The 24,080-nt window shown below is 46.5% G+C and overlaps 1 protein-coding gene across 1 annotated transcript in view; it reads left to right on the top strand.

Annotated features, from left to right (window-relative positions):
• Nucleotides 1-432: 432 nt before the first annotated feature.
• LOC128703811 (bis(5'-adenosyl)-triphosphatase enpp4-like) overlaps nt 433-24,080 on the top strand; it is a 260,010-nt gene continuing 236,362 nt past the window's right edge. Inside the window, exon 1 of the mRNA XM_053798654.2 lies at nt 433-567. The gene's annotated coding sequence lies outside the window, so the exon portion shown is untranslated. The remainder of the gene's footprint in view (nt 568-24,080) is intronic.

The following is a 24,080-nucleotide window of genomic DNA, read 5'->3' as shown; positions in this document are numbered from 1 at the left end:
AAAGAGGTACGAGAAATGACTTGGCGTGAAGCTGATTAGCATACAGAATATAAACGAACTCCAAAATTTGAATTTCAAAGTAAATACTGCAAAATGAATGGCGTTAAGAAGGAATTACGTAAGTGGCTAAGAGGCGACAACCATGAGTCAGAACGATATACCTTGAAACAGAGATTACATACATTTCCCGTACTTAGGTCCAGGCTGATATATGATAATTATTATCACCTTATATGGAAAAATGCTAAACCCGTAATATTTTGTACAAAGTGTGGTAGAGCAATAACAGATTTTCTGAGTCCTATTAAAAATAGATACCTAATTCATATAGATATTACAAATGAGCTTGTTATGTTGACAGGTGCTCTGCTGACGGCGGTTCTGGGCATCTTGGGCATCACGTCGCTACCTTCAGTGTCTGCCAGACTGACATGGCGAGAGTTCTCGGTGGCGCAGCGGTACCTGGGCTGGACCTCAGTCGTGTTGCTCACAGCCCACCTCACCTTTGCTGCCGCCAACCACTTACTTAATCCCCCGTCCTGTTACTTCTTACTGTCAGGAAGCCAGGTATGGCGTAACACAAAAATTATTATATTCCATTAAGACACTAACCTTTTCTTACAGCAGTTTCTTGTTTTTTTAATGTTTAATTCAAGAACTTTGTGCATTCCATAAGTCTAAGAAAAGCTTTAACATGTTCGTATGTTATTTTTCGAGGGATATAAAGAATCGTTATTATTGTCTAATCTTTACAATATATATATATATATATATATATATATATATATATATATATATATATATATATATATATATATATATATATATATATATATATATAAAAATATATATATATATATATATATATATATATATATATATATATATATATATATATATATATATATATATATGAATGGAAACACACACAACACAATAAATTAAAAAATAAATTCATTAATAAAATACCCACTACACAAAACTTCATCAATTAGTTCACTTGTAATTACTAGAAGATTTCCCGCCAAGAAGTGCAGACTGTGGTGGTGATTCATGCAGTGCAGACTGTGGTGGTGATTCATGCAGTGCAAACTGTGGTGATGATTCATGCAGTGCAGACTGTGGTGGTGATTCATGTAGTACAGACTGTGGTGGTGATTCATGCAGTGCAGACTGTGGTGGTGATTCATATAGTGCAGACTGTGGTGATGATTCATGCAGTGCAGACTGTGGTGATGATTCATGCAGTGCAGACTGTGGTGATGATTCATGCAGTGCAGACTATGGTGATGATTCATGTAGTGCAGACTGTGGTGGTGATTCATGCAGTGCAGACTGTGGTGGTGATTCATGTAGTGCAGACTGTGGTGGTGATTCATGCAGTGCAGACTGTGGTGGTGATTCATGTAGTGCAGACTGTGGTGGTGATTCATGCAGTGCAAACTGTGGTGGTGATTCATGCAGTGCAAACTGTGGTGGTGATTCATGCAGTGCAGAATGTGGTGGTGATTCATGTAGTAAAGACTGTGGTGGTGATTCATGCAGTGCAGACTGTGGTGGTGATTCATGTAGTGCAGACTGTGGTGGCGATTCATGCAGTGCAGACTGTGGTGGTGATTCATGTAGTGCAGACTGTGGTGGTGATTCATGCAGTGCAAACTGTGGTGGTGATTCATGCAGTGCAAACTGTGGTGGTGATTCATGCAGTGCAGACTGTGGTGGTGATTCATGTAGTACAGACTGTGGTGGTGATTCATGCAGTGCAGACTGTGGTGGTGATTCATGTGCAGACTGTGGTGGTGATTCATGCAGTGCAGACTGTAATGATGATTCATGCAGTGCGAACTGTGGTGGTGATTCATGCAGTGCAGACTGTGGTGGTGATTCATGTAGTGCAGACTGTGGTGGTGATTCATGCAGTGCAGACTGTGGTGGTGATTCATGCAGTGCAGACTGTGGTGGTGATTCATGCAGGGCAGACTGTGGTGGTGATTCATGTAGTGCAGACTGTGGTGATTCATGCAGTGCAGACTGTGATGGTGATTCATGCAGTGCAAACTGTGGTGGTGATTCATGCAGTGCAGACTGTGGTGGTGATTCATGCAGTGCAGACTGTGGTGGTGATTCATGTAGTGCAGACTGTGGTGGTGATTCATGCAGTGCAGACTGTGGTGGTGATTCATGTAGTGCAGACTGTGGTGGTGATTCATGTAGTGCAGACTGTGGTGATGATTCACGCAGTGCAGACTGTGGTGGTGATTCATGCAGTGCAGACGGTGGTGGTGATTCATGCAGTGCAGACTGTGTTGATGATTCATGCAGTGCAGACTGTGGTGGTGATTCATGTAGTACAGACTGTGGTGGTGATTCATGCAGTGCAGACTGTGGTGGTGATTCATGCAGTGAAGACTGTGGTGGTGATTCATGTAGTGCAGACTGTGGTGGTGATTCATGTAGTACAGACTGTGGTGGTGATTCAGGCAGTGCAGATTGTGGTGGTGATTCATGCAGTGCAGACTGTGGTTTTGATTCATGCAGTGCAGACTGTGGTGGTGATTCATGTAGTGCAGACTGTGGTGGTGATTCATGCAGTGCAGACTGTGGTGGTGATTCATGCAGTGCAGACTGTGGTGGTGATTCATGCAGTGCAGACTGTGGTGGTGATTCATGCAGTGCAGACTGTGGTGGTGATTCATGCAGTGCAGACTGTGGTGGTGATTCATGCAGTACAGACTGTGGTGGTGATTCATGCAGTGCAGACTGTGGTGGTGATTCATGCAGTGCAGACTGTGGTGGTGATTCATGCAGTGCAGACTGTGGTGGTGATTCATGCAGTGCAGACTGTGGTGGTGATTCATGCAGTGCAGACTGTGGTGGTGATTCATGCAGTGCAGACTGTGGTGATGATTCATGCAGTGCAGACTGTGGTGGCGATTCATGCAGTGCAGACTGTGGTGGCGATTCATGCAGTGCAGACTGTGGTGGTGATTCATGTAGTACAGACTGTGGTGGTGATTCATGCAGTGCAGACTGTGGTGATGATTCATGCAGTGCAGACTGTGGTGGTGATTCATGCAGTGCAGACTGTGGTGGTGATTCATGCAGTGCAGACTGTGGTGGTGATTCATGCAGTGCAGACTGTGGTGGTGATTCATGCAGTGCAAACTGTGGTGGTGATTCATGCAGTGCAGACTGTGGTGATGATTCATGCAGTGCAGACTGTGGTGATGATTCATGTAGTGCAGACTGTGGTGATGATTCATGCAGTGCAGACTGTGGTGGTGATTCATGCAGTGCAGACTGTGGTGGTGATTCATGCAGTGCAGACTGTGGTGGTGATTCATGCAGTGCAGACTGTGGTGGTGATTCATGCAGTGCAGACTGTGGTGGTGATTCATGCAGTGCAGACTGTGGTGGTGATTCATGCAGTGCAGACTGTGGTGGTGATTCATGCAGTGCAGACTGTGGTGATGATTCATGCAGTGCAGACTGTGGTGGTGATTCATGCAGTGCAGACTGTGGTGGTGATTCATGCAGTGCAGACTGTGGTGGTGATTCATGCAGTGAAGATTGTGGCGGTGATTCATGCAGTGCAGACTGTGGTGGTGATTCATGCAGTGCAGACTGTGGTGATGATTCATGCAGTGAAGATTGTGGCGGTGATTCATGCAGTGCAGACTGTGGTGATTCATGCAGTGCAGACTGTGGTGGTGATTCATGCAGTGCAGACTGTGGTGGTGATTCATGCAGTGCAGACTGTGGTGGTGATTCATGTAGTGCAGACTGTGGTGATTCATGCAGTGCAGACTGTGATGGTGATTCATGCAGTGCAAACTGTGGAGGTGATTCATGCAGTGCAGACTGTGGTGGTGATTCATGCAGTGCAGACTGTGGTGGTGATTCATGCAGTGCAGACTGTGTTGATGATTCATGCAGTGCAGACTGTGGTGGTGATTCATGTAGTACAGACTGTGGTGGTGATTCATGCAGTGCAGACTGTGGTGGTGATTCATGCAGTGAAGACTGTGGTGGTGATTCATGCAGTGCAGACTGTGGTGGTGATTCATGTAGTACAGACTGTGGTGGTGATTCAAGCAGTGCAGACTGTGGTGGTGATTCATGCAGTGCAGACTGTGGTGGTGATTCATGCAGTGCAGACTGTGGTGGTGATTCATGCAGTGCAGACTGTGGTGGTGATTCATGCAGTGCAGACTGTGATGGTGATTCATGGAGTGCAGACTGTGGTGGTGATTCATGCAGTGCAGACTGTGGTGGTGATTCATGCAGTGCAGACTGTGGTGGTGATTCATGCAGTACAGACTGTGGTGGTGATTCATGCAGTGCAGACTGTGGTGGTGATTCATGCAGTGCAGACTGTGGTGGTGATTCATGCAGTGCAGACTGTGGTGGTGATTCATGCAGTGCAGACTGTTGTGGTGATTCATGCAGTGCAGACTGTGGTGATGATTCATGCAGTGCAGACTGTGGTGGCGATTCATGCAGTGCAGACTGTGGTGGCGATTCATGCAGTGCAGACTGTGGTGGTGATTCATGTAGTACAGACTGTGATGGTGATTCATGCAGTGCAGACTGTGGTGATGATTCATGCAGTGCAGACTGTGGTGGTGATTCATGCAGTGCAGACTGTGGTGGTGATTCATGCAGTGCAGACTGTGGTGGTGATTCATGCAGTGCAGACTGTGGTGGTGATTCGTGCAGTGCAAACTGTGGTGGTGATTCATGCACTGCAGACTGTGGTGATGATTCATGCAGTGCAGACTGTGGTGATGATTCATGTAGTGCAGACTGTGGTGATGATTCATGCAGTGCAGACTGTGGTGATGATTCATGCAGTGCAGACTGTGGTGGTGATTCATGTAGTGCAGACTGTGGTGGTGATTCATGCAGTGCAGACTGTGGTGATGATTCATGCAGTGCAGACTGTGGTGGTGATTCATGTAGTGCAGACTGTGGTGGTGATTCATTCAGTGCAGACTGTGGTGATGATTCATGCAGTGCAGACTGTGGTGGTGATTCATGTAGTGCAGACTGTGGTGATGATTCATGCAGTGCAGACTGTGGTGGTGATTCATGCAGTGCAGACTGTGGTGGTGATTCATGCAGTGCAGACTGTGGTGATGATTCATGCAGTGCAGACTGTGGTGGTGATTCATGTAGCGCAGACTGTGGTGGTGATTCATGCAGTGCAGACTGTGATGATTCATGCAGTGCACACTGTGGTAGTGATTCATGCAGTGCAGACTGGTGGTGATTCATGTAGTGCAGACTGTGGTGGTGATTCATGCAGTGCAGACTGGTGGTGATTCATGTAGTGCAGACTGTGGTGGTGATTCATGCAGTGCAGACTGTGGTGGTGATTCATGTAGTGCAGACTTTGGTGGTGATTCATACAGTGCAGACCGTGGCGGTGATTCATGCAGTGCAGACTGTGGTGGTGATTCATGCAGTGCAGACTGTGGTGGTGATTCATGCAGTGAAGACAGTGGTGGTGATTCATGCAATGCAGACTGTGGTGGTGATTCACGCAGTGCAGACTGTGGTGGTGATTCGTGCAGTGCAGACTGTGGTGATGATTCATGTAGTGCAGACTGTGGTGGTGATTCATGTGCAGACTGTGGTGGTGATTCATGCAGTGCAGACTGTGGTGATGATTCATGCAGTGCAGACTGTGGTGATGATTCATGCAGTGCAGACTGTGGTGGTGATTCATGCAGTACAGACTGTGGTGGTGATTCATACAGTGCAGATTGTGATGATTCATGCAGTGTAGACTGTGGGGGTGATTCATGTAGTGCAGTGTCTGGTGGTGATTCCTGCAGTGCAGACTGTGGTGGTGATTCATGCAGTGCAGACTGTGGTGGTGATTCATGTGCAGACTGTGGTGGTGATTCATGTGGTGCAGACTGTGGTGGTGATTCATGTAGTGCAGATTGTGGTGGTGATTCATGCAGTGCAGACTGGTGGTGATTCATGTATTGCAGACTGTGGTGGTGATTCATGTAGTGCAGACTGTGGTGGAGATTCATGTAGTGCAGACTGTGGTGGTGATTCATGCAGTGCAGACTGTGGTGGTGATTCATGCAGTGCAAACTGTGGTGGTGATTCATGCAGTGCAGACTGTGGTGGTGATTCATGTAGTGCAGACTGTGGTGGAGATTCATGCAATGCAGACTGTGGTGGTGATTCATGCAGTGAAGACTGTGGTGATAATAAATGCAGTGCGGACTGTGGTGATGATTCATGCAGTGCAGACTGTGGTGGTGATTCATGCAGTGCAGACTGTCGTGGTGATTCATGCAATGCACATTGTGGTGATGATTCGTGCAGTGCAGACTGTGGTGATGATTCATGCAGTGCAGATTGTGGTGATGATTCATGCAGTGCAGACTGTGGTGGTGATTCATGCAGTGCAGACTGTGGTGGTGATTCATGTAGTGCAGACTGTGGTGGTGATTCATACAGTGCAGACTGTGGTGATGATTCATGCAGTGCAGACTGTGGCGGTGATTCATGCAGTGCAGACTGTGGTGATGATTCATGCTATGCAGACTGTGGTGATGATTCATGCAGTGCAGACTGTGGTGGTGATTCATGCAGTGCAGACTGTGGTGGTGATTCATGCAGTGCAGACTGTGGTGGTGATACATGCAGTGCAGACTGTGGTGATGATTCATGCAGTACAGACTGTGGTGGTGATTCATATAGTGCAGACTGTGGTGGTGATTCATGTAGCGCAGACTGTGGTGGTGATTCATGCAGTACAGACTGTGGTGGTGATTCATATAGTGCAGACTGTGGTTGTGATTCATGTAGTGCAGACTGTGGTGGTGATTCATATAGTGCAGACTGTGGTGGTGATTCATGTACTGCAGACTGTGGTGGTGATTCATGTACTGCAGACTGTGATGGAGATTCATGTAGTGCAGACTGTGGTGGAGATTCATGTAGTGCAGACTGTGGTGGTGATTCATGTAGTGCAGACTGTGGTGGTGATTCATGTAGTGCAGACTGTGGTGGTGATTCATGTGCACACTGTGGTGGTGATTCATGCAGTGCAGACTGTGGTGGTGATTCATGCAGTGCAGACTGTGGTGGTGATTCATGTAGTGCAGACTGTGGTGGTGATTCATGCAGTGCAGACCGTGGCGGTGATTCATGCAGGTTAGACTTTGGTGGTGATTCATGCAGTGTAGTCTGTGGTGGTGATTCATATGCAGACTGTGGCTGTGATTCATGCAGTGCAGACTGTGGTGGTGATTCATGCAGTGCAGACTGTGGTGTTGATTCATGCAGTGCAGACTGTATTGGTGATTCATGCAGTGCAGACTGTATTGGTGATTCATGCAGTGCAGACTGTGGTGGTGATTCATGCAGTGCAGACTGTGGTGGTGATTCATGTAGTGCAGACTGTGGTGGTGATTCACGCATTTCAGACTGTGGTGGTGATTCATGCAGTGCAGACTGTTGTGGTGATTCATGTAGTGCAGACTGTGGTGGTGATTCATGCAGTGCAGACTGTGGTGGTGATTCATGTGGTGCATACTGTGGAGAAGATTCCTGCAGTGCACACTGTGGTGGTGATTCATGTAGTGCAGACTGTGGTGATGATTCATACAGTGCAGACTGTGGTGATGATTCATGCAGTGCAGACTGTGGTGGTGATTCATGCAGTGCAGACTGTAGTGATGATTCATGCAGTGCAGACTGTGGTGGTGATTCATAGTGCAGACTGTGGTGATGATTCATGCAGTGCAGACTGTGGTGGTGATTCATGCAGTGCAGACTGTGGTGGTGATTCATGTAGTGCAGATTGTGGTGGTGATTCATGTAGTGCAGACTGTGGTGGTGATTCATGCAGTGCAGACTGTGGTGATGATTCATGCAGTGCAGACTGTGGTGGTGATTCATGCAGTGCAAACTTTGGTGGTGATTCATGCAGTGCAGACTGTGGTGGTGATTCATGCAGTGCAGACTGTGGTGGTGATTCATGCAGTCAGACTGTGGTGATTCATGCAGTGCAGACTGTGGTGTTGATTCATGCATTGAAGACTGTGGTGGTGATTCATGCAGTGAAGACTGTGGTGGTAATTCATGCAGTGCAGACTGTGGTGGTGATTCATGAAGTGCAGACTGTGGTGAAGATTCCTGCAGTGCAGATTGTGGTGGTGATTCATGCAGTGCAAATTCTGGTGAAGATTCATGCAGTGCAGACTGTGGTGATGATTCATGCAATGCAGACTGTGGTGGTGATTCATGCAGTGCAGACTGTGGTGGTGATTCATGTAGTGCAGACTGTGGTGGTGATTCATGTAGTGCAGACTGTGGTGGTGATTCATGCAGTGCAGACTGTGGTGGTGATTCATGTAGTGCAGACTGTGGTGGTGATTCATGAAATGCAGACTGTGGTGGTGATTCATGTAGTGCAAACTGTGGTGAAGATTCCTGCAGTGCAGATTGTGGTGGTGATTCTTGCAGTGCAGATTCTGGTGAAGATTCATGCAGTGCAGACTGTGGTGGTGATTCATGTAGTGCAGACTGTGGTGGTGATTCATTCAGTGCAGACTGTGGTGGTGATTCATTCAGTGCAGACTGTAGTGGTGATTCATGTAGTGCAGACTTTGGTGGTGATTCATTCAGTGCAGACTGTGGTGGTGATTCATGCAGTGCAGACTGTGGTGGTGATTCATGCAGTGCAGACTGTGGGGGTGATTCATGTAGTTCAGACTGTGGTGGTGATTCATGTAGTGCAGGTTGTGGTGGTGATTCATGTGCAGACTGTGGTGGTGATTCATGCAGTGCAGACTGTGGGGGTGATTCATGTAGTTCAGACTGTGGTGGTGATTCATGTAGTGCAGGTTGTGGTGGTGATTCATGTAGTGCAGACTGTGGTGGTGATTCATGCAGTGCAGACTGTGGTGGTGATTCATGCAGTGCAGACTGTGGTGGTGATTCATGCAGTGCAGACTGTGGGGGTGATTCATTCAGTGCAGACTCTGGTGGTGATTCATGCAGTGCAGACTGTGGTGGTGATTCATGTGCAGACTGTGGTGGTGATTCATGCAGTGCAGACTGTGGTGGTGATTCATGCAGTGCAGACTGTGGGGGTGATCCATGTAGTTCAGACTGTGGTGGTGATTCATGTAGTGCAGGTTGTGGTGGTGATTCATGTAGTGCAGACTGTGGTGGTGATTCATGCAGTGCAGACTGTGGTGGTGATTCATGCAGTGCAGACTGTGGTGGTGATTCATGCAGTGCAGACTGTGGTGGTGATTCATGTAGTGCAGACTGTGGTGGTGATTCATGCAGTGCAGACTGTGGTGGTGATTCATGTGCAGACTGTGGTGGTGATTCATGCAGTGCAGACTGTGGTGGTGATTCATGCAGTGCAGACTGTGGTGGTGATTCATGTAGTGCAGACTGTGGTGGTGATTCATGCAGTGCAGACTGTGGTGGTGATTCATGCAGTGCAGACTGTGGTGGTGATTCATGTAGTGCAGACTGTGGTGGTGATTCATGCAGTGCAGACTCTGGTGGTGATTCATGCAGTGCAGACTGTGGTGGTGATTCATGCAGTGCAGACTGTGGTGGTGATTCATGTGCAGACTGTGGTGGTGATTCATGCAGTGCAGACTGTGGTGGTGATTCATGCAGTGCAGACTGTGGTGGTGATTCATGCAGTGCAGACTGTGGTGGTGATTCATGTAGTGCAGACTGTGGTGGAGATTTATGTAGTGCAGACTGTGGTGGTGATTCATGCAGTGCAGACTGTGGTGGTGATTCATGTAGTGCAGGTTGTGGTGGTGATTCATGTAGTGCAGACTGTGATGGTGATTCATGTAGTGCAGACTGTGGTGGAGATTCATGTAGTGCAGACTGTGGTGGTGATTCATGTAGTGCAGACTGTGGTGGTGATTCATGCAGTGCAGACTGTGGTGGTGATTCATGCAGTGCAGACTGTGGTGGTGATTCATGCAGTGCAGACTGTGGTGGTGATTCATGCAGTGCAGACTGTGGTGGTGATTCATGCAGTGCAGACTGTGGTGGTGATTCATGCAGTGCAGACTGTGGTGGTGATTCATGTAGTGCAGACTGTGGTGGTGATTCATGTAGTGCAGACTGTGGTGGTGATTCATGTAGTGCAGACTGTGGTGGAGATTCATGTAGTGCAGACTGTGGTGGTGATTCATGTAGTGCAGACTGTGGTGGTGATTCATGCAGTGCAGACTGTGGTGGTGATTCATGCAGTGCAGACTGTGGTGGTGATTCATGCAGTGCAGACTGTGGTGGTGATTCATGTAGTGCAGACTGTGGTGGAGATTTATGTAGTGCAGACTGTGGTGGTGATTCATGCAGTGCAGACTGTGGTGGTGATTCATGTGCAGACTGTGGGGGTGATTCATGTAGTGCAGACTGTGGTGGTGATTCATGCAGTGCAGACTGTGGTGGTGATTCATGCAGTGCAGACTGTGGTGGTGATTCATGTAGTGCAGACTGTGGTGGTGATTCATTTAGTGCAGACTGTGGTGGTGATTCATGTAGTGCAGACTGTGGTGGTGATTCATGTAGTGCAGACTGTGGTGGTGATTCATGCAGTGCAGACTGTGGTGGTGATTCATGTAGTGCAGACTGTGGTGGTGATTCATGTAGTGCAGACTGTGGTGGTGATTCATGCAGTGCAGACTGTGATGGTGATTCATGTAGTGCAGACTGTGGTGGAGATTCATGTAGTGCAGACTGTGGTGGTGATTCATGTAGTTCAGACTGTCGAGGTGATTCATGTAGTGCAGGCTGTGGTGGGGATTCATGCAGTGCAGACTGTGGTGAAGATTCATGTAATTCAGACTGTCGAGGTGATTCGTGTAGTGCAGACTGTGGTGGAGATTCATGCAGTGCAGACTGTGGTGGTGATTCATGTAATTCAGACTGTCGAGGTGATTCGTGTAGTGCAGACTGTGGTGGGGATTCATGCAGTGCAGACTGTGGTGGAGATTCATATAGTGCAGACTGTGGTGGAGATTCATGTAGTGCAGACTGTGGTGGTGATTCATGTAGTTCAGACTGTCGAGGTGATTCATGTAGTGCAGACTGTGGTGGAGATTCATATAGTGCAGACTGTGGTGGAGATTCATGTAGTGCAGACTGTGGTGGTGATTCATGTAGTGCAGACTGTCGAGGTGATTCATGTGAGACTGTGGTGGAGATTCATGTGTGCAACTGTGGTGAAGATTCATGTGCAGACTGTGGTGATTCATTTGCAGTGCAGACTGTGGTGGAGATTCATGCAGTGCAGACTGTGGTGAAGATTCATATAGTGCAGACTGTGGTGGAGATTCATGTAGTGCAGACTGTGGTGGAGATTCATGCAGTGCAGACTGTGGTGGAGATTCATGTAGTGCAGACTGTGGTGAAGATTCATGCAGTGCAGACTGTGGTGGGAATTGATGTAGTGCAGACTGTGGTGGAGATTTATGTAGTGCAGACTGTGGTGGAGATTCATGTAGTGCAGACTGTGGTGGAGATTCATGTAGTGCAGACTGTGGTGGAGATTCATGTAGTGCAGACTGTGGTGGAGATTCATGTAGTGCAGACTGTGGAGGAGATTCATGTAGTGCAGACTGTGGTGGAGATTCATGTAGTGCAGACTGTGGTGGAGATTCATGTAGTGCAGACTGTGGTGTTGATTACTGCAGTGCAGACTGTGGTGGTGATTCATGTAGTGCAAACTGTGGTGGTGATTCATGTAGTGCAGACTGTGGTGTTGATTACTGCAGTGCAGACTGTGGTGGTGATTACCGCAGTGCAGACTGTGGTGGTGATTACTGCAGTGCAGACTGTGGTGGTGATTACTGCAGTGCAGACTGTGGTGGTGATTCATGTAGTGCAGACTGTGGTGGAGATTCCTGCAGTGCAGACTGTGGTGGAGATTCATGTAGTGCAGACTGTGGTGGAGATTCATGTAGTGCAGACTGTGGTGGAGATTCATGTAGTGCAGACTGTGATGGAGATTCCTGCTGTGCAGACTGTGGTGGAGATTCATGTAGTGCAGACTGTGATGGAGATTCCTGCAGTGCAGACTGTGGTGGAGATTCATGCAGTGCTGACTGTGATGGAGATTCCTGCAGTGCAGACTGTGGTGGGGATTCATGTAGTGCAGACTGTGGTGGAGATTCATGTAGTGCAGACTGTGATGGAGATTCCTGCAGTGCAGACTGTGGTGGAGATTCATGCAGTGCTGACTGTGATGGAGATTCCTGCAGTGCAGACTGTGGTGGGGATTCATGTAGTGCAGACTGTGGTGGAGATTCATGTAGTGCAGACTGTGATGGAGATTCCTGCAGTGCAGACTGTGGTGGGGATTCATGTAGTGCAGACTGTGGCGAAGATTCCTGCAGTGCTGACTGTGGTGGGGATTCATGCAGTGCAGACTGTGGTGGAGATTCATATTGTGCAGACTGTGGTGGAGATTCATGCAGTGCAGACTGTGGTGGAGATTCATTTAGTGCAGACTGTGGTGGAGATTCATGTAGTGCAGACTGTGGTGGTGATTCATGCAGTGCAGACTGTGGTGGAGATTCATGTAGTGCAGACTGTGGTGGAGATTCATGCAGTGCAGACTGTGGTGGAGATTCATGTAGTGCAGACTGTGGTGGAGATTCATGTAGTGCATACTGTGGTGGTGATTTATGCAGTGCAGACTGTGGTGGAGATTCACGCAGTGCAGACTGTGGTGGAGATTCATGTAGTGCAGACTGTGGTGAAGATTGATGCAGTGCAGGCTGTGGTGGTGATTCATGCAGTGCAGACTGTGGTGAAGATTCATGCAGTGCAGACTGTGGTGGTGATTCATGCACTGCAGACTGTGGTGGTGATTCAAGCAGTGCAGACTGTGGTGGAGATTCATGTAGTGCAGACTGTGGTGAAGATTCATGCAGTGCAGACTGTGGTGGGGATTGATGTAGTGCAGACTGTGGTGAAGATTCATGCAGTGCAGACTGTGGTGGAGATTCATATAGTGCAGACTGTGGTGGAGATTCATGTAGTGCAGACTGTGGTGGAGATTCATATAGTGCAGACTGTGGTGGAGATTCATGCAGTGCAGACTGTGGTGGAGATTCATATAGTGCAGACTGTGGTGAAGATTCATGCAGTGCAGACTGTGGTGGGGATTGATGTAGTGCAGACTGTGGTGAAGATTCATGCAGTGCAGACTGTGGTGGAGATTCATATAGTGCAGACTGTGGGGGTGATTCATGTAGTGCAGACTGTGGTGGAGATTCATATAGTGCAGACTGTGGTGGAGATTCATGTGCAGACTGTGGTGGTGATTCAATGAGTGCAGACTGTGGTGGGGATTCATGTAGTGCAGACTGTGGTGGAGATTCATGCAGTGCAGACTGTGGTGGAGATTCATGTAGTGCAGACTGTGGTGACGATTCATGCAGTGCAGACTGTGGTGGAGATTCATATAGTGTAGACTGTGGTGAAGATTCTTTCGATGGGGCAGAATTGGCTTGAGATTGTATGGTTGAGGTAGACTGGCTGGATATTCATTATGTGAACACTGGCTGAATATTCATTAAGTGAACACTGGCAGAATATTCATTAAATGAACACTGGCTGAATATTCATTAAGTGAACACTGGCGGAATATTCATTAAATGAATACTGGCTGAATATTCATTAAGTGAACACTGGATGAATATTTAATAAGTGAACACTGGCTGAATATTCATTAAGTGAACACTGGCTGTACTGTGTTCCATAGTCAGCCCTCCTGGCCCTATATCACTCACTTATTTACCCCTGTCTCACCTATGGAATTTGTGCATGGGGCTCAACAACAGTAAACCATCTCAGACCATTAATTACCCAGCAAAAGGCAGCAGTCAGAATGATAACAAATTCTCTCTACAGACAGCACACTCCACCAATATTCAAAACTCTAAACTTACTCACCGTACAAAACATCCATACTTATTATTGTACCTACTACATACATAGAACACTTAACTCTGACATAAACCCTCCCCTCAAACTTCTCCTTACCAACCTCAACAGAACACATGACCATAACACAAGGCACAGATCACTCTTTGATGTTCCTCGTGCCCATCTCACACTATGCAAAAACTCAATGCACATAAAAGGCCCAAAAATCTGGAATTCACTACCTCTGAATATAAAAGAAACACTGTCTGTTTATAAATTCTAGTCTCTTCTTAAAAATCACTTACTCACCCACAACCAAATAAATACTGAATAATTGTATCTCATAAATGTTTAACCTGTGACCCAAGCAAACTTTGTTATTTTTAATTACATTACCTAACAGAATACTCCAATCAATTGAATGTACAGCAACACAGTAAATGACTATATGACCTGTCTTTGAAATACTCATATTGTGCTTAATTGTTAACTGTTTACAACAATGTTTACCACTGATTATATCATTGCTTAGTTAATCTTAAGTTAATTTTAAGCCTGCCCGTAATGCTCTGCATACAAGAGGCTTTGGCATGTTTCACTTTACCACTGTATTTCCTTGTACTTCTATGTATCATGTTCAAATAAATAAATAAATGTGAAGCAGGCTGGCACTAGATTCTTCAGGTAGGACAGACTGAGTGTAGATTCCTCAAGATTTTTTAAGTGATGCAACTCGGTGGAGATTCTGGAGGTGGGAACTGGGCGTAGATTCTGTAGGAGGGCTCGACTCGGTTTAAATTCTTGATTTATGAACACGGGGTGAAGATTTAAAAGGTAGGGTAGACCAGGCGGAAATATAAAAAACAGATCAAACAAACTGCAGATTTGCTTTAATTAGAGCTGACTGGGTAGATATTTTTCAGGAAATGCGATGCAGACTGAGTTGAGATTCTCAGATGGAGATTCTTTGTGTGAAACAGACCGGTTGTGGATTCAATGAGTTGGCAGACTGAATGGAGATACTACAGAAGGTACAGACTAGATGGGCGTTCTTCATGAGGACATATTTCAATGCTGATTCTTCAGATGGGGCAGACTGAATAGAGATGCTTCACTAGGGGTTGAGATGCAGAAGCAGACTTGGGAAGATATTTTTCAAGTAAAGTAGATAGGACGGAGATTCTGCAGGAAAGTCAAACTGGAAGGGGAATTGCTCAAGTAGAACATTAAAAAGGTGGAACACTACAGCAGGCCTACGGGCCCATACTTGGTTAGTCTTTCTCAAATCCAAATCCACAAACAAAAATAATTGCCCAACTCATATTCAATGCTACGCAAGGAAGAAGCATAGATAGCCCCATTAACATGTGCAAGTCTCACTTAAATCCAATCCCTTTCACTCGTATATTTATCTAACCTATAGTTTAAGCTACCCAAAGTTTTGGCCTTAAAGACTATTTCATCAACTAGTCTATTTCCAAACCTATATCCTTTCTAAATCGAAACACATCTAATTTGAATCCATTATGTCAAGTTCTTCAAAGGATATCCGCAGAACCGTGTTTATACCCATCTTCAACTTATACACTTCATGACTGTAAGGAGAATCTTGAGGTGTGGCAGACTCAGTGGAAAATCTTCCAGCGGAGTAGACTGGGATGAAGATTCTTCATGTAGGGCACACTGAGTCGAGATTCTTCAGGGTGCTGACTAGTAGACTGTAGTAGACTGGGTGAAGGATCTTCATGTAGAGCAGAATAGGTGGAAGTTCTTCGTGTAGAGAAGAGTGGGTGGAGGTTCTTCATGTAGAACAGAGTGGGTGGAGGATCTTCATGTAGAGAAGAGTGGGTGGAGGATCTTCATGTACAGCAGATTGGGTGGAGGTTCTTTATGTAGAGAAGAGTGGGTGGAGGTTCATGTACAAAAGAGTGGGTGGAGGTTCTTCGTGTAGAGAAGAGTGGGTGGAGGTTCATGTAGAGAAGAGTGGGTGGAGGTTCTTCATGTAGAGAAGAGTGAGTGGAGGTTCTTCGTGTAGAGAAGAGTGGGTGAAGGTTCTTCATGTAGAGAAGAATGGGCGGAGGTTCTTTATGTAGAGAAAAGTTGGTGGACTCCCTTTTTCCTGGGTCCTTCGCCTTCTTTACTAGTATTTGCCATACTCATCCATATTTGGTTTTGGCCTCTCTGCACCTGGTAGACCATGGGCTCACTCTTGTCTTCCTGTTGTTTCTGTTGCCCCTTGATATGAACTTCACTAGTGCCTCTCTGCACTTCGTGGTCACATGATCCATCATTTCGTTTACTGTCTTCCCCTCTAGCTTGCTTAACCACTGCTCCTCATTTAGGAATTGCCTCCTACTTGTGCAGGAAGTTTGTTTCTCCCATCCTTCTCGTTCTGTTTCATTCTTCATTGCTAACTCTACTGTGTTTTAAAAATCTCAAGATCATGTGGTCACTAGTGCCTAGGCGCCTTTCCTGTGTGATATTCCTTATGTCTGAACTGATTAAGGTGAATGCAAGGTCTAGTCATGCTGGCTCATCGTCTCTGTGCTCTCTTTCTCTCTCTCTATCTCTGGTTGTGTCCTTAACATGTTGGTACATGAAGATTTCTAGTACTGCATCCAGCATCTTGGCTCTTTACATCTCTGTTCCCCCATGTGGCTCCAGATTCTCACAGTCAAACTCCTTAAGGTTGAAATCCCCCCATGATGAGTAACTTTGCCCTGCTCATGTAGGCCCTTCTGGAAATCTCAGCTAGTGTGTCCACCATCACTCCGTTGCTTTCATTATATTCCTGTCTTGGCTTCCTGCTGTTCAGTAGCAGGTTGAACATCACTGCTATCATCACGTTTGGGCCCCCAGTATGAAGTGTTCCTCCTTTGTAGTCATTCATTACCCCTCTGACTATTCCTCCCATCGCCTCAAAACTCAATTGGTTTTTGATGAGCAGTGCAACTCCTCCTCTCATTTGGCCCACTGTCTTTCTTCAGGATCTAATAAGCAGATGGGAAGATTATGTCTGTTATCATTTCACTTCCATGAGCTTTGTCTCTGTGATTGCTATGATGTCCGGGGAGGCCTCAGTAATTCTTTCCTGCCACTCCTCACTCTTATTTTTAATTACATATGTGTTGGTGCACCATACATTCAACTTCCTTTTTAGAACTGTAATCTGGGGGGTGGGAGGGGTTGGTGCTGGCTGTGGGTGTGGTATGCATGTCTGGATGTTATGGTAGTCTGCTGGTGTGGCTCTATTACTGCTGGGGGAGGGTGGGGAGTATGGGTGTCAAGTGTGGCTTGGCTCTTGTTATTGTGTTTGGTTGGTGTGGGGTGGTAAGGGTTGAGGGAATGCTGTTGGTGGGTGAGTGTGCGGTTGTGTTTGCTGTTCCCTCTTCGATGCTGTGCTCCCCTGTCTGCCGGTACCTGCCCTGTCTTCCCTGGTATTTTTGGAACCCTTTAACAGTGACTTCCACTACAGGATTTTGTTTCATATAATTTCTGACTTGAATGTCAGTTTGACTGAGTGGTTCTTTTCCCTCGAGTACTACCCAAATCTCCGAAAATTTGTCACTTGAGTTGTGTCCTCTCCTGTTTCTGCAATGATGCTCTCGATTTCTTTTACCCCCCCCCCCTGTCTTTCATTATATGTTTTCCCTTCTGCCTCAGGAAGCCCAAGAATAATGAGTGTCCTCTACCTTTCCTCATCTCATTTTGTTTCCCTCAGTATCTTTGAGTCCGAGTTAAGTATCTCCTTGTTTGTTGCCCTTATTATCTCCCACATCATCTCCCTTATCATCTCCCAGATTGTGTGTGTGTGTGTGTGTGTGTGTGTGTGTGTGTGTGTGTGTGTGTGTGTGTGTGTGTGTGTGTGTGTGTGTGTGTGGTGTGTACTCACCTAGTTGAGGTTGCAGGGGTCGAGTCCTAGCTCCTGGCCCTGCCTCTTCACTGGTCGCTACTAGGTCACTCTCCCTGAACCGTGAGCTTTATCATACCTCTGCTTAAAGCCTCCACTACATCGCTTCCCAAACTATTCCACTTCCTGACTACTCTGTGACTGAAGAAATACTTCCTAACATCCCTGTGATTCATCTGTCTTCAACTTCCAACTGTGTCCCCTTGTTGCTGTGTCCCCTTGTTGCTGTGTCCCATCTCTGGAACATTCTGTCTTTGTCCACCTTGTCAAATCCTTTCAGTATTTTGTATGTCGTTATCATGTCCCCCTATCTCTCCTGTCCTCCAGTGTCGTCAGGTCGATTTCCCTTAACCTTTCCTCGTAGGACATACCCCTTAGCTCTGGAACTAGTCTTGTTGCAAACCTTTGCACTTTCTCTAGTTTCTTTACGTTCTTGGGTAGGTGTGGGTTATAAACTGGTGCTGCATACTCCAATATGGGCCTAACTTACACAGAGTACAGGGCCCTGAAAGTTTCCTTATTAAGATGTCGGAATGCTGTTCTGAGGTTTGCTAGGCGCCCATGTGCTGCAGCAGTTATTTGGTTGATGTGCTCTTCAGGAGATGTGCCTGGTGTTATACTCACACCAAGATCTTTTTCCTTGAGTGAGGTTTGTAGTCTCTGGCCCCCTAGACTATACTATGACTGTTGTCTTCTTTGCCCTTCCCCAATCTTCATGCCTTTGCACTTGGTGGGGTTGAACTCCAGGAGCCAATTGCTGGACCAGGTCTGCAGCCTGTCCAGATCCCTTTGTAGCTCTGCCTGATCTTCAATCAAATGAATTCTTCTCATCAACTTTACGTCATCTGCAAACAGGGACACTTCAGAGTCTATTCCTTCTGTCATGTCGTTCACAAATACCAGAAACACCACTGATCCTAGGACTGACCCCTATGGGACCCCGCTGGTCACAGGCGCCCACTCTGACACCTCAACATGTACCATGATTCGCTGCTGTCTTCCTGACAAGTATTCCCTGATCCATTGTAGTGCCTTCCCTGTTATCACTGCTTGGTCCTCCAGTTTTTGCACTAATCTCTTGTGTAGAACTGTGTCAAACGCCTTCTTGCAGTCCAAGAAAATGCATTCCATCCACCCCTCTCTTTCTTGTTTTACTGTTGTCACCCTGTCATAGAACTCCAGTAGGTTTGTGACACAGGATTTTCCGTCCCTGAAGCCACGTTAGCTGCTATTGATGAGATTCCTTTCTAGGTGTTCCACCACTCTTCTCCTGATAATCTTCGCAATGACTTTGCATACTATACATGTCAGTGACACTGGTCTGTAGTTAAGTGCTTCATGTCTGTCTCTTTTTTTAAAGATTGGGACTACATTTGCTGTCTTTCATGCCTCAGGCAATCTCCCTGTTTCGATAGATGTATTGAATATTGCTGTTAGGGATACACATAGCACCTCTGCTCCCTCTCTCAGGACCCATGGAGAGATGTTATCCAGCCCCATTGCCTTTGAGGTATCTAGCTCACTCAGAAGCCTCTTCTCTTCTTCCTCGGTTGTGTGTACTGTGTTCAGCACTTGGTGGTGTACCTCACCTCTCCGTCTTTCTGGAGCCCCATCTGTCTCCTCTGTGAACACTTCTTTGTATCTCTTGTTGAGTTCCTCATGTACTTCACAGTCATTTCTTGTTGTCTCTCCTCCTTCCTTCCTTAGCCTGATTACCTGGTCCTTGACTGTTGTTTTCCTCCTGATGTGGCTGTATAACAGCTTCGAGTCAGATTTGGCTTTCGCTGCTATGTCGTTTTCATATTGTCGTTGGGCCTCCCTTCTTATCTGTGCATATTCATTTCTGGCTCTACGACTGCTCTCCTTATTCTCCTGGGTCCTTTGCCTTCTATATTTCTTCCATTCCCTAGCACACTTGGTTTTCGTCTCCCTGCACCTTTGTTTGACCCATGGGCTCATCCTGGCTTTTTCAATATTCCTGTTACCCTTGGGTACAAACCTCTCCTCAGCCTCCTTGCACATTGTTGTTACATATTTCATCATCTCATTAACTGGCTTCCCTGCCAGTTCTCTGTCCCACTGAACCCTGTTCAGGAAGTTCCTCATTCCCATGTAGTCTCCTTTCTTGTAGTCTGGCTTCATTCGCCCTGGCCTTCCTGCTTTCCCCTCCACTTGTAGCTCTACTGTGTATTCGAAGCTTAAAACCACATGATCGCTGGCCCCAATGGGTCTTTCATATGTGATGTCCTCAATATCTGCACTACTCAAGGTGAATAATAGGTCCAGTCTTGCTGGTTCATCCTCTCCTCTCTCTCTTGCAGTGTCCCTTACGTGTTGGTACATGAAGTTTTCCAGTGTCACCTCCATCATCTTAGCCCTCCATGTATCTTGGCCCCATGTGGCTCCAAGTTCTCCCAATCGATTTCCTTGTGGTTAAAGTCACCCATGCATGATCAGGAGCTTTGCCCTGCATGCATGAGTGTGGAGGATTACTCAGCCCTCTAACAACTTCAGACAGCATTACCAAGGCTGGTTCCTCCTCAGGAAAATTAATGAATAGAAAAAGAAATAATAATTCACAAAGATAAACGCTTTATTATTAAGTAATGAAAATATAAAACAAAACATGAATTTGTATCCTACGTGAAAGAAAAATGAAAAATGAAATGGAAAAATGACATTTGAATTCAACGCTAATATGTACAGTTATACTGGGGTGTCTGGTTGAGGTTGACACAGTCTTGTATAAATTGTAGCCGTTACTGATGATGGGGGATGGTCACAGGTGTTGAGTGACAACCCAACGACTAGTTCTTCACAGAGTCTATAGCATTGAATAGTCTGTCCAGATGACAGGAATGCAGGTTCTTTATCACTGCCAAGATGAGGGGTAGTTGCCTGCGGTTTTCTACTGTTAATCAGGTAGGTAGATACAAAGTGACATCTCAGAACCTGTTTACAGTCCGTCTCCTTCAACACTTCTTTGGTTGGCAGATGACCCGAGCTGTCATTCCAAGCTGGAAAGAGACAAAGGTTACCTATTGCTTAAGAAATCACTATGATAAATACCTAAAAGAAATGGTGATTATCTAAAAGCATACTGTGGAACTTAAGACTGAAAGGACTAAGTTTATTATTGGTCAAAAGTGAAGCTTTCAACCAATATATCCACTAGAATAGGAGCAGAGGCTTTTACTTACAGTTGTGCTGGGAGCTGACAGTCCAGCGATTACTGTTTGGTCCAAGCCCCACACATCACCTTTCAGGGTGGAGAAAAGGGGGGGGAGGGGATAGCGGGAGCTAGACTGACCCTACCTTAACAAGCAGCCGCAATCAAACTATCATCACCATATACTCGCTCACTACTCCTATCTGTTGAACTTCTCCCCTCACAATGAGCTCCTCTGGCCACTGCAGCCAGTGTGTCAACCATCGCTCTATTGCTCTCATCATACTCTTGCCTTGGCCTCCTGCTGTTCTGTGGTGGGTTATACATCATTGCAATTACCACTTTGGGACCTCCAGAGTGAAGCCTTCCCGCTATGTAATCGCTTGCTTCTCCACTGTCTCCTCTCTCCAGCTCATCAAAATTCCATTGGTTTTTGATCAGCGGTGCCACTCCTCCTCCCCCCCTGTTCCCTCTGTCTTTCCTCAGGATCTGGTATCCCATTGGAAAGATGACATCTGTTATCATACATGTAAGCTTGGTTTCTGTGAGAGCTATGATGTCCAGTGATGCCTCTTTGACTCTTTCTTGCACTCCTCTCACTTATTTGTTATTCCATTAGCATTTGTGCACCATACCTTCAGTTTCCTCTCCAACATTGTGGTTTTGGGGGCCTGTTAGGGTGGGAGACCTGGTAGTATACTGTGGGATTCTATAGCTGGGTGTTGTGTGGAAGCTGTGAGTAGGGATTGTGTTGTGATGGTGTGATAGGTTGTGGGGTTCTGAGGATGGTTCTGTGTGTGCTTGCCCTTGCTACTCTGTCCTGCTCTGATTGACCTCTGCTGGTTCCGTCCTTATCTCCTTTCCTAGCTCCTTTCACTTTTTTGTCCTCTCCCTCAGCTGCTGCCGCTCTGTGTTCTGTCTCTGTCTAGGATCACCCTCTTGTACTCTGCCGAGTACTTCAACCTTGGTTTCTCTTGGAGGATCCTGTTCCGCACTGTTCCTGTCCTGAGAATCAGCTTGATCGGTAGTTTTTTCCCCTTCAAGTATCCCCCTATTCTCTGAAAATTTACAATCTAATCTATGTCTTCTTCACCTATTTCTGTGATGTTTTCAATCTCCTTTCTTTCTGCCTGCCGCCTTTCAGTGTGTGTCCTTTCCTCTCTCTCTCCTGAAGCCCATGGATAAACACTGATTTTGCTCTTTCCTCCTCCCACTGCCTCTCCCTTTGGTTCCTGTTGCTCTTGCTAGTATGGTTGTGCCTCTGCATTTGGCCTATCACCCTCTCCATCTGCACTCAGCTGCTCTCCCCTTTCGCTCCTTGGCGCTTCTTGCCAGGCTGATATGACCTTAGCATAATTCATATCTCCTTCCTTCCTGTTTGGCCTCTTAGCTTCGTATGCTGTGTCTTCTCTGGTCAGTGCTCCTGTAACTCGCTTCTGCCTGTTTACCTCATCTTCTAGGATCCTTATCCTGGCTACTGCAGTTTCGACTTGTGCCTCCCAATTCTTCTTCTCCTTCTCCAACTTCTTTTCCAATTTCACAGAAAGCTCTGTCTCCATTTTTTCAGAAAGCTCTCCTAATTTTCTCTTCCACTCTTGTTCCATCCTTTTCCACTGCTCCTCCATCCACTCCTCCCTACCAGAACCCTTCTCATCTAATCCCTGGTTCCTTCCACTCCCCAACATTTTTTTTTTCTTTTTTCCTTCTTTTTTCCCTTTTCTTCCCTTTATTTTTTCTTTTTTTTTCTTTTTTTTGAAAGAGAAAAGAGTGAGAGAGAGAAAGATAGGGGAGGGAAAGGTAGGAGGAGAGAGAGATGGGGAGAGTGAGAAGGGAAAAGGCAAGAGAGCAAGAAAGAGAGAGAGGGAAAAAGAGAGAAGTGAAAGGTAGAAGGAGAGAGAGAGAGGGGGGAGAGTGAGAAGGGAAAAGGGGAGGAGTGAGTGAGTGAGAGAGAGAGAGAGAGAGAGAGAGAGAGAGAGAGAGAGAGAGAGAGAGAGAGAGATAGGGCAAAGAGAAGCGAGAGAGAAGGGGACTGACAGGGGAGAAGGGGGAGAGAGGGAGGAGATGGAAGAGAGAGAGGTGGAGAGAGGAGAGGGGGGGAGAGAGAGGGGAGGAGGGGGAGAGAGAGATGGGAAATGAGAGAGGGGAGGAGGGGGAGAGAGAGATGGGAAATGAGAGAGGGGAGAGATAATGAGAGGGGGAGAGATGTTAGAGGGGGTGAGATGTTAGAGGGGGAGAGATGTTAGAGGGGAGAGATGGGGGAGGGGTGAGAGATAGGGAGAGAGAGAGAGATAGGTAGAGAGAGAAATAGGTAGAAAGAGAGAGAGGTAGTGAGAGAGAGATAGATAGAGAGAGAGATAGGTAGAGAGAGAGAGATAGGTAGAGAGATAGGTAGAGAAAAAGATAGGTGGAGAGAAAGGGATAGTGGAATGTAAGAGGGAGGAGGGTTATCAGGTCAGTTTACAGGAAGGTTAGTTACCATTTTGTCCTAGGCACATGTCGATTAGACACTAGGCCTGTTGTGTGTGTGTGTGTGTGTGATGTGTGTGTGTGTGTGTGTGTGTGTGTGTGTATGTGTGTATGTGTGTGTGTATGTTAGTTAGTTACCATTTTGTCCTAGGCACATGTCGATTAGACACTAGGCCTGTTGTGTGTGTGTGTGTGTGAAATCCTGTGTGTGTGTACTCACCTAATTGTGGTTGCAGGGGTCGAGACTCAGCTCCTGGCCCCGTGTGTGTGTGTGTGTGTGTGTGTGTGTGTGTGTGTGTGTGTGTGTGTGTGTGTGTGTGTGTGTGTGTGTGTGTGCACGCGCGTGTGTACTGCATCTTTTACAAGTGCCTGACCACTTGTTCCTGTGTGTGTGTGTGTGTGTGTGTGTGTGTGTGTGTGTGTGTGTGTGTGTTTATGTAAACGAGTCCTTATTACCCATGTAGGGTACTACATATGTACCCGATTGCTTGGTTCCCACTGTGCACTGTCTTATGTGCTTAAAATTACGTTCAATTCTGTAACACTAGGCCTCACCTATGTGGGGAGCCGCGTGTCCACACTAGC

The sequence above is a fragment of the Cherax quadricarinatus genome, chromosome 87 (assembly GCF_038502225.1).
Source record: "Cherax quadricarinatus isolate ZL_2023a chromosome 87, ASM3850222v1, whole genome shotgun sequence".
NCBI lineage: Eukaryota > Metazoa > Arthropoda > Malacostraca > Decapoda > Parastacidae > Cherax > Cherax quadricarinatus.
The sequence above is the reverse complement of the archived record's forward strand: the minus strand, read 5'-3'. Positions and strand labels throughout refer to the sequence as shown.